General features: G+C 42.0%; 1 pseudogene; it reads left to right on the top strand.

The window, feature by feature from the left end:
• The first annotated feature begins 1,021 nt into the window (after positions 1 to 1,021).
• LOC126177861 (5S ribosomal RNA) lies at positions 1,022 to 1,140 on the top strand (annotated as a pseudogene).
• The last annotated feature ends 10,816 nt before the right edge of the window (positions 1,141 to 11,956 follow it).

The following is an 11,956-nucleotide window of genomic DNA, read 5'->3' as shown; positions in this document are numbered from 1 at the left end:
TGGCACTCTTAACCCAGTGCAATTTCTTCAAGCTATAGGCAGTGAGTTACTCAAATTTGAAGTACTGAAATAAATATGACCAATTACGAAAATATAACTACCTAATCATGTGATGTGGGACTTACAGTTTGAAATAATCAAATATTTTTAACCAATAGTTTTCCTGCCTGAGAAGATTTTTATGGCGAAAAACCACGAGAATCCAAATACGGTTCAAGTAAAACGTTTTCCGAAAATTATTTCAGCACCTTTTTTCTCGTTTATATACAGTACGTTTTTTCAGCAGCGCAGAAGATGACTGAGGTTTCAGCTTTCTCCTTTCCTTGAATTAAAGCTAGACGTGGACACGATTCTTTGCGTGGCATGCCAAATAATTCTGCCGTAAAGCGCCCACGACAAAGAATTGTGGTAATGACTCTGAACAATGCATCAGAGTGAGTACTAACCTTCACAAGAAGTGCTGTAACATGCCCTAAGCATGTACACCATGGGTGTTTTGTTTTCTTGTATTTGTGCCACCTCAGCCAGACTCCGATACTCACTGAGTGATCTACGAACTCACACCCATGGGTTTTCATTAAATATTTACATTTGTTGTAAACATACACTTACACAAAGATGTTCTCATTTCATTGTCATGATCTGTCACACCAAATGCCAGGTCTACATGGAACACAGAACATTCACGTCTACAGACAACTTTCTTGCCATGTGTTGCTGAACATCGTGTAAGTTACATGAAAGTGATTATCTCTGAATAATTTTATTTGTGGCTAACAAGCAAAATAGGCTATTGCAGTCAAGTCGTCTGACTGTAGATGCTTCATATTACCAATGCGAAGCCGGGATGGGTCGCTAGTATTATATAATTACGTAAACATTCAAATGTCGATATACCAAATCATCGTCTCCTTACATTGGTTTCATAGTACTGTAATGGCAGTAACACATAAATTGTCTTATTACATCCAATTTTCCATTCATAGATAAATTAGTTTATAAAACTTTGTTTGACTGCTGTTCCAATGGCCTTGCTGCAGTGGTAAAACCGGTTCCCATCAGATCATCGAAATTAAGCACTGTCTGGCTTGGCTAGTACTTGGACGGGCCACCAGCCGGGTATGCCGAGTGCTGCTGGCAAGCGGGGTGCACTCGCCCTTATGACCTTATGAGGCCAACTGAAGAGCCACTTGACTGAGAAGTAACGGTACTGGTCATGAAATCTGAAAACGTCCAGGTGAGCAGAGTGCTGACCACCTGCCCCTGCATATCCGCGTCAAGTAAGGCCTATTGGCTGAGAACGACACGGCGATCGGTCGGTACTGTTTGACCTTCATGGGCTGTTCAAACGGTGTTTGTTTAGACTGTTGTACATACTGTACGTAAATGAACTATCCGATAGGCTTCTTGTCGTCATTTTGGTTCTACAGTGAGTCTATCACACCTCGTTGTCACATCCCAGTTTTATATCATATTCGGTTCTACTTTTCTTCACATTGTTTCCAAAGACATACTTTACATTATTTTATATTAATTGAAGTGTGCCAAGAACTGATTAATCGGACTAAAAATGGCCCACATTTGTTAAATGGGTTAATTAGGAGTGACGAATAGCGGGTATATTGATATGATCTTGAAACTATAGTGCAGTCTTCGCAGTGGAAGACCAGGTTCACCACGACCGAAAAAAGGACGGCAAAGTCGGTCGGAGTTGAAGACAATGTTGGTGATTTTTTTTTCGATTCTACTGGTACTGTGCATCATGAATTCACCCTGGAGGACAGGCAGTTAACCAGGAATACAATAAATGTGTCCTTGAGCGTTTGCATGAGAAGGTGCAGAAGAAAATGCCTGCATTGTGGAAAGACAGGCGTCGGGTGCTACACCATGACATTGCTCCGGCTCATCGTGCCTTCCCCATCGTTGAATTTTTGATCAAATTCAAAATTCCTGTGCTTCCACAACCGCCATATTCCCTGATTTGGCCCCTGCGGACGTCTACCAGTTTCCTAAACTGAAATTTTCACTGAAAGGGAAGCAATTTTACTTGATTGAAGACATCGAGGGAAATATGGAGAGCGTCCTTAACACACTTCAGGAAAAAAATTTCCAGGAATGTTTCCAAAAGTGGAAACACCTTTGGAGTCGGTGTGTTCAGTCAGAATGGGACTATTTTGAAGGAGATGCATCACAGTAGCATGTAAGTACCACCATTGTACAATTACAAGCGCATTCTCAAAACTTTCCAGTCACATCTCGTATTTGCTTAATGCACCATACCACTCATTATTGGTTTTTGGTAGGATGGCTTCAAATCTACTTCAGTTGTTGATAAACATATTTTCTAATAAATAATTAAATTTTAACATCAGGACAGCTTGTTTGATCATTAATCGATGGTCCTGCGTGTATTTATAAATATCAACTTCGTCCATTCGGTTTGCATTGGAGAGTTTATTTAACTTTTCTTTATAGTTTAAAACTATAATATGATAAACCTCTTTACAACGACATGAAAACGGTTCCTAATTGATCTGCAAAGTACTTAGATATATCGTTAATTGGTTAGAATTTATGTCAAGGAACCAGCTGCAGTGAAACATTACTAAACCGGAAAAATTATGTGGGACATTACTGAATTATTAATTTGTCACGCTAAGAAGAGTAATGGCTCGGTGAACAGGAGTAGCTGTTTTGATGAATATAGGTAGCTGTATGTCTTCGGACCGATATTCCTTTGTTTCAAGTCGCTACCAGCCCCGGCTTTCACCACTGTGTGCAGAGAGTATCTTCAGTGAACCTATTATCAAAGTTAAATCATTTCAAATTTAACTGCATATAAAATTTTTATGCTCTGTAGCTCCGCGAGTTACGTTTTCTTTTGTTTACGATCTGTACACGCCTTGAGCACACTGTCATTTGCTAACTGCAGTTGACAAGGTTAGCTCCGCCGGAAAACCTGTCAGCACCAGCTGCGGTCATTTGATTCTTATCAAATTAGCTGCTCTCGTCAGTGAACAGTTAACACAAGCAAAGTTACAGGTAATTAGAACAAAATATCTAAAATAAATAAACGACAAAAATCATTATAAATAATGTTTATTCAGTGTTAAAAATCATTATAAATAATGTTTATTCAGTGTTAAGGAACAGTACCAAGGAATGAACCAGATTCGGAGTTACATGTGTGAAATACATAACGTAAGGTGATTATGACGTTTCTGAATCTACCTGAAAATAGAGAGGCAGTTACAAAACAGTGTAGATAACTCATGACACGAACATTAGAGATTTATCAATTGAATAGAGAATTTGCACGTTCTCATGTCTTAAAACGGAAAGTGCACTGAAAGGGTCTCATGAGCATAGGATAAATCTTCCATAATATAATTTTTATGTTGAGCATAATTAAGTAAAACAAACGAGTAAATGGGCAACCAGAAAACAATGCTTAGCTAACGACAAACTATTTCTGAAATTAACAACAATGAAACATTAAAATGGAAATAACTAATTTGACTGTTGCTTTAAGACTACCTGGGTTTGCAGCTGACTGACTGTTTCTGACGGACTCAGTACTCTATCGACGTGCCAGGACCACATGGGGCAAGGCCGTTAGTACCCTATAACCGGAATGGCGTCAGCCATTGCATCCTGGACTGCTGTGGTTAGCGCATCTACTGCTGCATCTACTAGTGCTGAATAGATAATTGGGTGAGTTTATGCGATACGTCTAACAAGCGTTTTCCTGAACATAATTTGAACGCGTATGGTTTAATTTCCGGCGTGGTTCTATTCTGCAGTGTGTCTTCCGTGTACAGTGTAACTGGTGGGAGGCCATAACGTTTTCAGCAACACTGGTGCGTGTCCCCGTCTTTACGTGGGCTACAGCAGCTGCTCCTCCGTGTACACTAGCCCTTACCGTCACCAATCGCACCCTGTAGTCCAAGCTGTTCCAACCGAGCTCCAGGGAGCCGGAGCGCTCCGGAGCGCTCACTGTGGCAGCTCGGAGCCCGCGTGGAAGGGGAAAGCGAACTCACTGCCCCCTGGCCGCATGCATCCGCAACTGACGCAGTAATCCGTGTTCAATGACAGCGATGATTAGCCGCGGGAGCCCTGTATCTCTATTGGAGGAAACCTTTCTATTCCGCAGTGTCTTGTATGTCATAAAGTATTTAATTCTGCGAAGAGGTACAATATACAACGACATTATACACGTCTACACGCAGCGCACTACGATCAGGTAGAAGGCGTTGCACGCAGAGAACTGATAGCCAGGCTTAGAAACTACATACCAGGGGACGTAAGTTTAAAAACGGTTTCGTAATACGGAGGGTATCAAAACATGTAACATAGTTCGTGTTCTATAATGCGTTTATAATTTTCAGGTGAATGAGAGCGGAGAAAACACTACCGAATCTGCAATTCGAGCAAGCTGCAGGGTCGTTCACATCATTGCGGCGAGTGGCAAGCCGTTTTCGGTGGGACCACTCGTAAAATCGTGCAAGGGAGGTGCAGGCAATTCAAGGGGTTTGCCTGTCGAAGCAAACAATATCTCGTCGAATCCTGGACATGGCAGCGGATTTAGAGACACAACTCAGGAAAAAGGCGGAGAGCTTTGTTGCATTTTCGCTAGCGCTTGACTAAAGCACCGACTGTTCTCAGCTTGCAGTCTTCGTGTGTGGTGTCGACATGGAGCTGCAAGTAACTGAAGAACTCTTGGATGTGGTACCACTCGATTACACCGCACCAATATGTGACATTTTTGACGTTGTTTGTGAATCAGTGGACAATTTGAATTTGCCGTGGGATAAGCTCCATTCTGTAGCGACAGACGGTGCACCACAAATGATCGGGCGTCACCAAGGTTATGCTTCTCGTTTGAAAAATAAACTCAGGGACGAATTCGGGAAAGACATTTTGACTCTTCATTGTTTTATTCACCAAGAGGCACTGTGCGCTGAAACAGTAGAGCTAGGTGGCGTAATGAAAGATGTCGTGAAGTGTGTGAATTTTGTGCCGGTGTGAATCATCGCCAATTCAAAGGATTCCTGAAATATATGGAAGCGGAGTATGGGGATATACCTTACCACAGTACAGTTCGTTGGCTGAGTCGGGGAAAAGTTCTTGATGTTTTCTTTGCCATTCGTGAGGAAATAACCCTTTTTCTCGAAATGAAAGGGGAAGAAATGCGTTGTCTGAAAGATATAAAATGGATATCAGAGCTGGCGTTCCTAGCTGACATAACTATGCATCTGAATAATTTAAATCTGTCATTGCGGGGCAAAGGGCAGCTAATCGTTGACATGCACGACCAGATCAAAGCGTTCATGCAAAAGTTACGTTTATTTGAGAGGCATATGACTAATGGACATTTAACGTTCTTCAATCATCTTGCTTCTTTATAACTACCTGAAGGTACTACTTTCGGCGATTACCAAGCGAAGTTAAAGCAGCTCATCACGTCGTTTGAAACACGATTCCGAGACCTCACTAGTTTGGAAATGGAACCTAAGGTGTTCAGCACTCCTTTTTCAGTTTCCCCCGATGACTTGTCATCATCACTTCAATTGGAGATTATTGATTAGCAAAATTCAACTTTGTTGACAGACAGGTGCTTCAACACGTTTGATTTGTCATGATGGTATCATTCATTACAGCAAAAAACATTTCCCAAGCTTCACAACAATGCCGCTCAGATCATGTGCTTGTTTGGATCTATGTATTGTTGTGAGCAGATTTTCTCAGCAATGAAAAGAGTAAAAAGTACGGAACGATCGTTTCTTCAGGATGCAACAACGAAGGCCATCCTCCGCATTAACGCTGCGAACACTTTGACACCTGGTATTTTCGATCTTGTAGTGAAAAGAAAAGTCAAGCTACAGAGGCCGAATAAATTTAGTATGCAATTTCTTGTAAAACAGTTGTTTCTTATTTATTTCCTGAACATCGTATTTCCTGGTGTAGCATGTCACCACGTCTTAGCAGCTAAGAGTATGAGGTTGTCGATCTTGGAAGACGCAGCTGGCACATCAAAACGCTTGCCTTGCCGCCTGCCTCAGGCAGCCGTGCCTGCGTGCCGGCCCACTTGAATAGCCACAGCGCGCGACACGGCTCCCTGGAGCAGGGAGCGCTCCGCGGCTCACAACGGAGCCGACGAGATGGAACAGCCTGCTGTAGTCGGTCCAGCTGTGTCCCATTGCGCTGCTCGCTTCGAAGTCTGCGCCTGTCTCCTGTCATTGAATGTCCATTGCCAGAGAAGCGACAGTTGCCTGTAGCTGCGACAGGACACAACGGCTCGATGCACACGAGCGATTTATTACCGCGAGCTCGCAGCAACATTTTCTCTCGAGTTTCAGCAGTGCATGTGAAACAATGGAGCAGTGCACACTACAGCAGTGACACTGTGAACTCGCTGCGAGGAAGCGGCGACAGAATATGCTCGCCAACCAATGCTGCATCGCACTGATCTCGCCAATCTGCGCGAAACAACAGTCGTTGTAAATGATTGGGGAAACTGACACGGTAGGCATGTGTTCGCAACTCTATTCTCTATTCATCGTAAGAACAATCCTGATGTAAACATTACGCTACGTATCCTTCTGCTTTTGCTATTATCTCACAGGATTCTGTTTCCACGGACCTTGAGCTGCGCATAGTTGTGTACAATAATAACCTTACATTTCATGCGACACCATAACTCGCCAGCACAACTCAGCGAAGATAACTCAATGCGCAGTGCTTTACCGGCGCATTTACACAGGTAAGCCCGTCCATCAAGCCCGCAGCGATGTGAACAATTGTAGATAATCGTGTGGAAGCTTATTTGTTTCTGTTTGACATTCCACAACTGTATGTTAATAATGTTTCTTTTAATGTCTTTCCAACTGTTTTATTTTTGCTCTTCTCGCAGACTGGTATTTCAAAACGCTGGAACGTTGAAATCATTCACATATAAAGTGTTAAAACAAAACATTCAGAACAGATTAGACCAATCATTCCATCTGCAGATAATTAATAAAATCGACAGACAGCAGACAAATAATAAAACTTTAAATTCCATTTCATTTTTCGAAGGGTTAAATTGTTGTTGTTGTGGTCTTCAGTCCTGAGACTGGTTTGATGCAGCTCTCCATGCTACTCTATCCTGTGCAAGCTTCTTCATCTCCCAGTACCTACTGCAACCTACATCCTTCTGAATCTGCTTAGTGTATTGATGTCTTGGTCTCCCTCTACGATTTTTACCCTCCACGCTGCCCTCCGATGCTAAAATTGTGATCCCTCGATGCCTCAGAACATGTCCTACCAACCGATCCCTTCTTCTAGTCAAGTTGTGCCACAAACTTCTCTTCTCCCCAATCCTATTCAATACCTCCTCATTAGTTACGTGATCTACCCACCTTATCTTCAGCATTCTTCTGTAGCACCACATTTCGAAAGCTTCTATTCTCTTCTTGTCCAAACTAGTTATCGTCCATGTCTCACTTCCATACATGGCTACACTCCATACAAATACTTTCAGAAACGACTTCCTGACACCTAAATCTATATTCGATGTTAACAAATTTCTCTTCTTGAGAAACGCTTTCCTTGCCATTGCCAGTCTACATTTTATATCCTCTCTACTTCGACCATCATCGGTTATTTTACTCCCTAAATAGCAAAACTCCTTTACTACTTTAAGTGTCTCATTTCCTAATCTAATTCCCTCAGCATCACCTGACTTAATTTGACTACATTCCATTATCCTCGTTTTGCTTTTGTTGATGTTCATCTTATATCCTCCTTTCAAGACACTGTCCATTCCGTTCAACTGCTCTTCCAAGTCCTTTGCTGTCTCTGACAGAATTACAATGTCATCGGCGAACCTCAGAGTTTTTACTTCTTCTCCATGAATTTTAATACCTACTCCGAATTTTTCTTTTGTTTCCTTTACTGCTTGCTCAATATACAGATTGAATAACATCTGGGAGAGGCTACAACCCTGTCTCACTCCTTTCCCAACCACTGCTTCCCTTTCATGCCCCTCGACTCTTGTAACTGCCATCTGGTTTCTGTACAAATTGTAAATAGCCTTTCGCTCCCTGTATTTTACCCCTGCCACCTTCAGAATTTGAAAGAGAGTATTCCAGTCAACATTGTCAAAAGCTTTCTCTAAGTCTACAAATGCTAGAAACGTAGGTTTGCCTTTTCTCAATCTTTCTTCCAAGATAAGTCGTAAGGTCAGTATTGCCTCACGTTTTCTAACATTTCTACGGAATCCAAACTGATCTTCCCCGAGGTCGGCTTCTACCAGTTTTTCCATTCGTCTGTAAAGAATTCGCGTTAGTATTTTGCAGCTGTGACTTATTAAACAGATTGTTCGGTAATTTTCACATCTGTCAACACCTGCTTTCTTTGGGATTGGAATTATTATATTCTTCTTGAAGTCTGAGGGTATTTCGCCTGTCTCATACATCGTGCTCACCAGATGGTAGAGTTAAATTAATGGTAGGGTTAAATTATATACAGTAATACTCCGGTAATACGCTACTTCAGGGACCAGAAAAAGGACACTACGTAATTTATCTGTGACAGCAATGTGTGGTTTTAAGAGGGTATTGCAGAGATTTTAATGTACTATGAAATACGGTGTTACTCACGTCAGTCGTATGGTAACCTCTGAACTCCTTCCATCTCTGAATCTCAATCTGAAGAAGGCGTTTCATCAGCGTAACTACCATCTCCAACACTGATGAGCAGCGAATCAAGAACACAAACCGTCCAAGTGCCACATTTCGTCTTCACTTATTATTTTTTATTTTTCATTCCATCAGCGTTAGGCACTGACGTGCGACAGAGCCCCGTACACTAATTTAAGCTGGTATGGTAGCTTAACTGCCGAATTATTTATTGCGACATATGCTTTAACATGGCTCCGATAAGTCGTGTGGGGTTCAGACCACAGTGGTATTTACAACGTAAGCAGCAACTTATTTCAGTAAGTCAAGCTTAATCGCAGTGGTTTCAGCATGTACTCCCTTTCCCATCAGCCAATTTACCAAGTCTTCCTTCCTCCAAGATATTTGTGCCCTACTCTCGACCTTAACACTATGGTAAGAAACATTGTCCATAATTATAATACTGCTAGGGGTATAATTTGAGAAGAATGTCTTTGAACCATTTTAGGAACACATCACCTTTCATGTTTTCATGATAATCTTCAGCCTTCTTTGATCCAAAAACCAATTACATACCTTCCACAAAACGACATTTGCTTTCTATATGCGCTGTAATTAGCCTCTTTCCTTTTCCCGTCGGACTGTTTAAGCCCCGTGACACACCTGCAACAAAAGCTTCTCTCTTAGAAGTCACTTTTTTTTCAGTCCATAGGTTTTGTATCGTATGTCCCGCGTTAATCTATGTTTCGTCAAGGTAATAATCTCCCGTTTCTCACATCTCAACAGTTGATTCTGCCGAAGATGACGCCTACTCCACAAAGCAATATCCTCTCTATCTATAGTAATGCTATTTCATTTCCTACTGTCGAATTGAAAATCAATATTTTTACCAGTTTACAAAGTGCCGTTCTTTTAAAACTAGGCAAGTCGTCGTCATTATTTACCTCTTGAAGTGCTTTGTCCATTGCAGGCGCTTCATTCCTGAAGAAAATGTGTGCACCTTTGACCGCACAGCATTTTTAACGAAACCGTCACATTTTCCTAAAACACACGATTGAGGTTTTCTTGTATTTCTTGGAGTTGACAGCTTACTGGTACTGCGTCTTTCTTTCTGTGCACACACTACACTTTTCACAGAAACACGGGTAAACTTGTTGTTATTGCTCCTAGTTTCTTTACCGGTAGCGAGGGATGTTTTTCCGATAACTTCTGAAAAACATTGAGAACTATCAGTTTTTCTCGCCCCTTTAACGGGTTTCCTCTTGTATGTTTCACAAAAGAAGACGGCGCACTTTGAGTATTTTTCACCATACTCTTGGGAAACATGAACAAGTGACAAGCACCACAATGACTGCCTGCGTGAATGTTGAGAAGCAGTTTGGTGGGGAGGGGGGTGGGCAGAGGGGGGGGGTGGCGGAAATTCCGCCATTTTCTCTTCGGCACTCACAACGCCCTCCTACGCTCCTGATGTTCTTTTCAGAATGGCGTACCGGGTGGTTATAATTAAATTTTAGCTATTTAACACGTTATAACTCGTAAACTTTTTACTGTAGAGTACCAAACTTGATAGCATTAATGTCAAGGACATGGGGAAGAGAAATAATGCGGAATCAATTAAACTGAAACACTTTTAATGTGTCGCTACGGTATATCATACCACTACACACCGGCACCATTACCCCTCCAAAAGGGGCTCAATATGCGCCCATCAGTGTCCAAAAGAATCTGAAAGTGCAGTATTGCATTCTTCACAGCAGAACGAAGCATGTCTGTAGGTATGCTGGCTGCCACTCTTGATATGCTGCGCTTCAAATCAGCACATGTGTGTATGTTCCCATGGTAAACCCTGTCCTTCAGGTAGCATTTCGAGAATGTCGCCAGGTAAAAGGATTACAGAAGAGTGCTCTTTCTCCACTACGTGTGTGGAGCATGATGAAGAAGGTCGAATCAACTGAAGACCTGGGCGTCGCTCTGGTAAGAGGCCGACGACCGTTGGCCCACAGGTGGTTGATGAAATCGCTGTTGATATGGCAGAGAACACTGCGCGCAATTCCCGATCGTCAGGTACTGCGTCTGCTGTGTCACGACAGTTGGACACCCCGAGGTCAACTGTACGGATGATGCTTCGAGCCTTTCTCAAATGGTTTCTGTACAAGATCCATATCGTACAGCAGCTTGCACCACAGGACGCACAACGACGTGTTGACTTCGCCCTCTACTTTCTTGCAAGTTGATGAGGGCAGGCCCTGGACCATCCTATGGGCAGACAAAGCTCGTTATTCGGTGATGGGTGAGGTGAACACACGGAATTGTGGAGTGTGGGGATCTTCACCTCCAGTCAATGACCATGAAGTTCCTCTGTATGGTGAACGTGCCACAGTATGGCGTGGCTTTACGGCTACGTTCATCACTGGTCCATTCTTTTTTGAACAGGTACCTTAGCACCACATTAAAAGTGTTTCAACTGAATTGATTCTGCATTATTTCTCTTTCCCATGTTTTTGACGTTAATGCTACCAACTTTGGTAATCCTATGGTAATTAGTTACCGTATTATAACTTGTTAAATAGAGGAAGTTTAACTATAACCGCCCGGTATATAACTGAAAGCTGCTGTACAGGAATCACAACTTACAAACTGAGTAATGGAGAGCAGTGAATTATCAAACAAAAATTTTGATTTTTCCTCCGCACAGTCCATTTACTTTCAAGTGTACACCACAGCACGCCATTTTGATAAACATTTAAAAAAAGTCAACTTTGACTGAAACCGAAATCACAACCTTGTATGTACAAGTCGGTTACTATACCCACTACGCTCTTACAACACTAAAACTTTGTTGATCTTATTATAATGATAACGGAGAAAACTTGATCGTTTGACTATTCAAACCAAGCCGACATGTACCGATCAGAACTAGTCGAAACATCGTGCACAGAACTGTTCGGAGAAAGCGACTGTCCACTGGGATTTAAAATAAGAAATGCATGGTGCAATCATTTAGCGTACTGATCACCAAAACCATTGCTGCCTGTTTATGCTTTAGTACATCTTAAAATTTCCTTAGCGGTGGTGCAACACATAATATCTGATACATAGTTATTGTCTACTTCCGTTTGGTGTATATTGCATAATATGTAGCTGCATATGAAGTTTAGCTAACATATTGATTTTTTTTTAACATTTGGGTGGATGCCCATATTTGTTACCAATCATGGAGAAAACTGATCTGATGTAGCACTCTCATTTCTGACAGCAAGCGTCAGCGATACAGCCAGTGTGAAATAATCACAACA

The sequence above is a fragment of the Schistocerca cancellata genome, chromosome 3 (genome assembly GCF_023864275.1).
Source record: "Schistocerca cancellata isolate TAMUIC-IGC-003103 chromosome 3, iqSchCanc2.1, whole genome shotgun sequence".
Lineage (NCBI taxonomy): Eukaryota > Metazoa > Arthropoda > Insecta > Orthoptera > Acrididae > Schistocerca > Schistocerca cancellata.
Note: the sequence above shows the minus strand (reverse complement) of the source record. Positions and strands in the feature narration are given on the sequence as shown.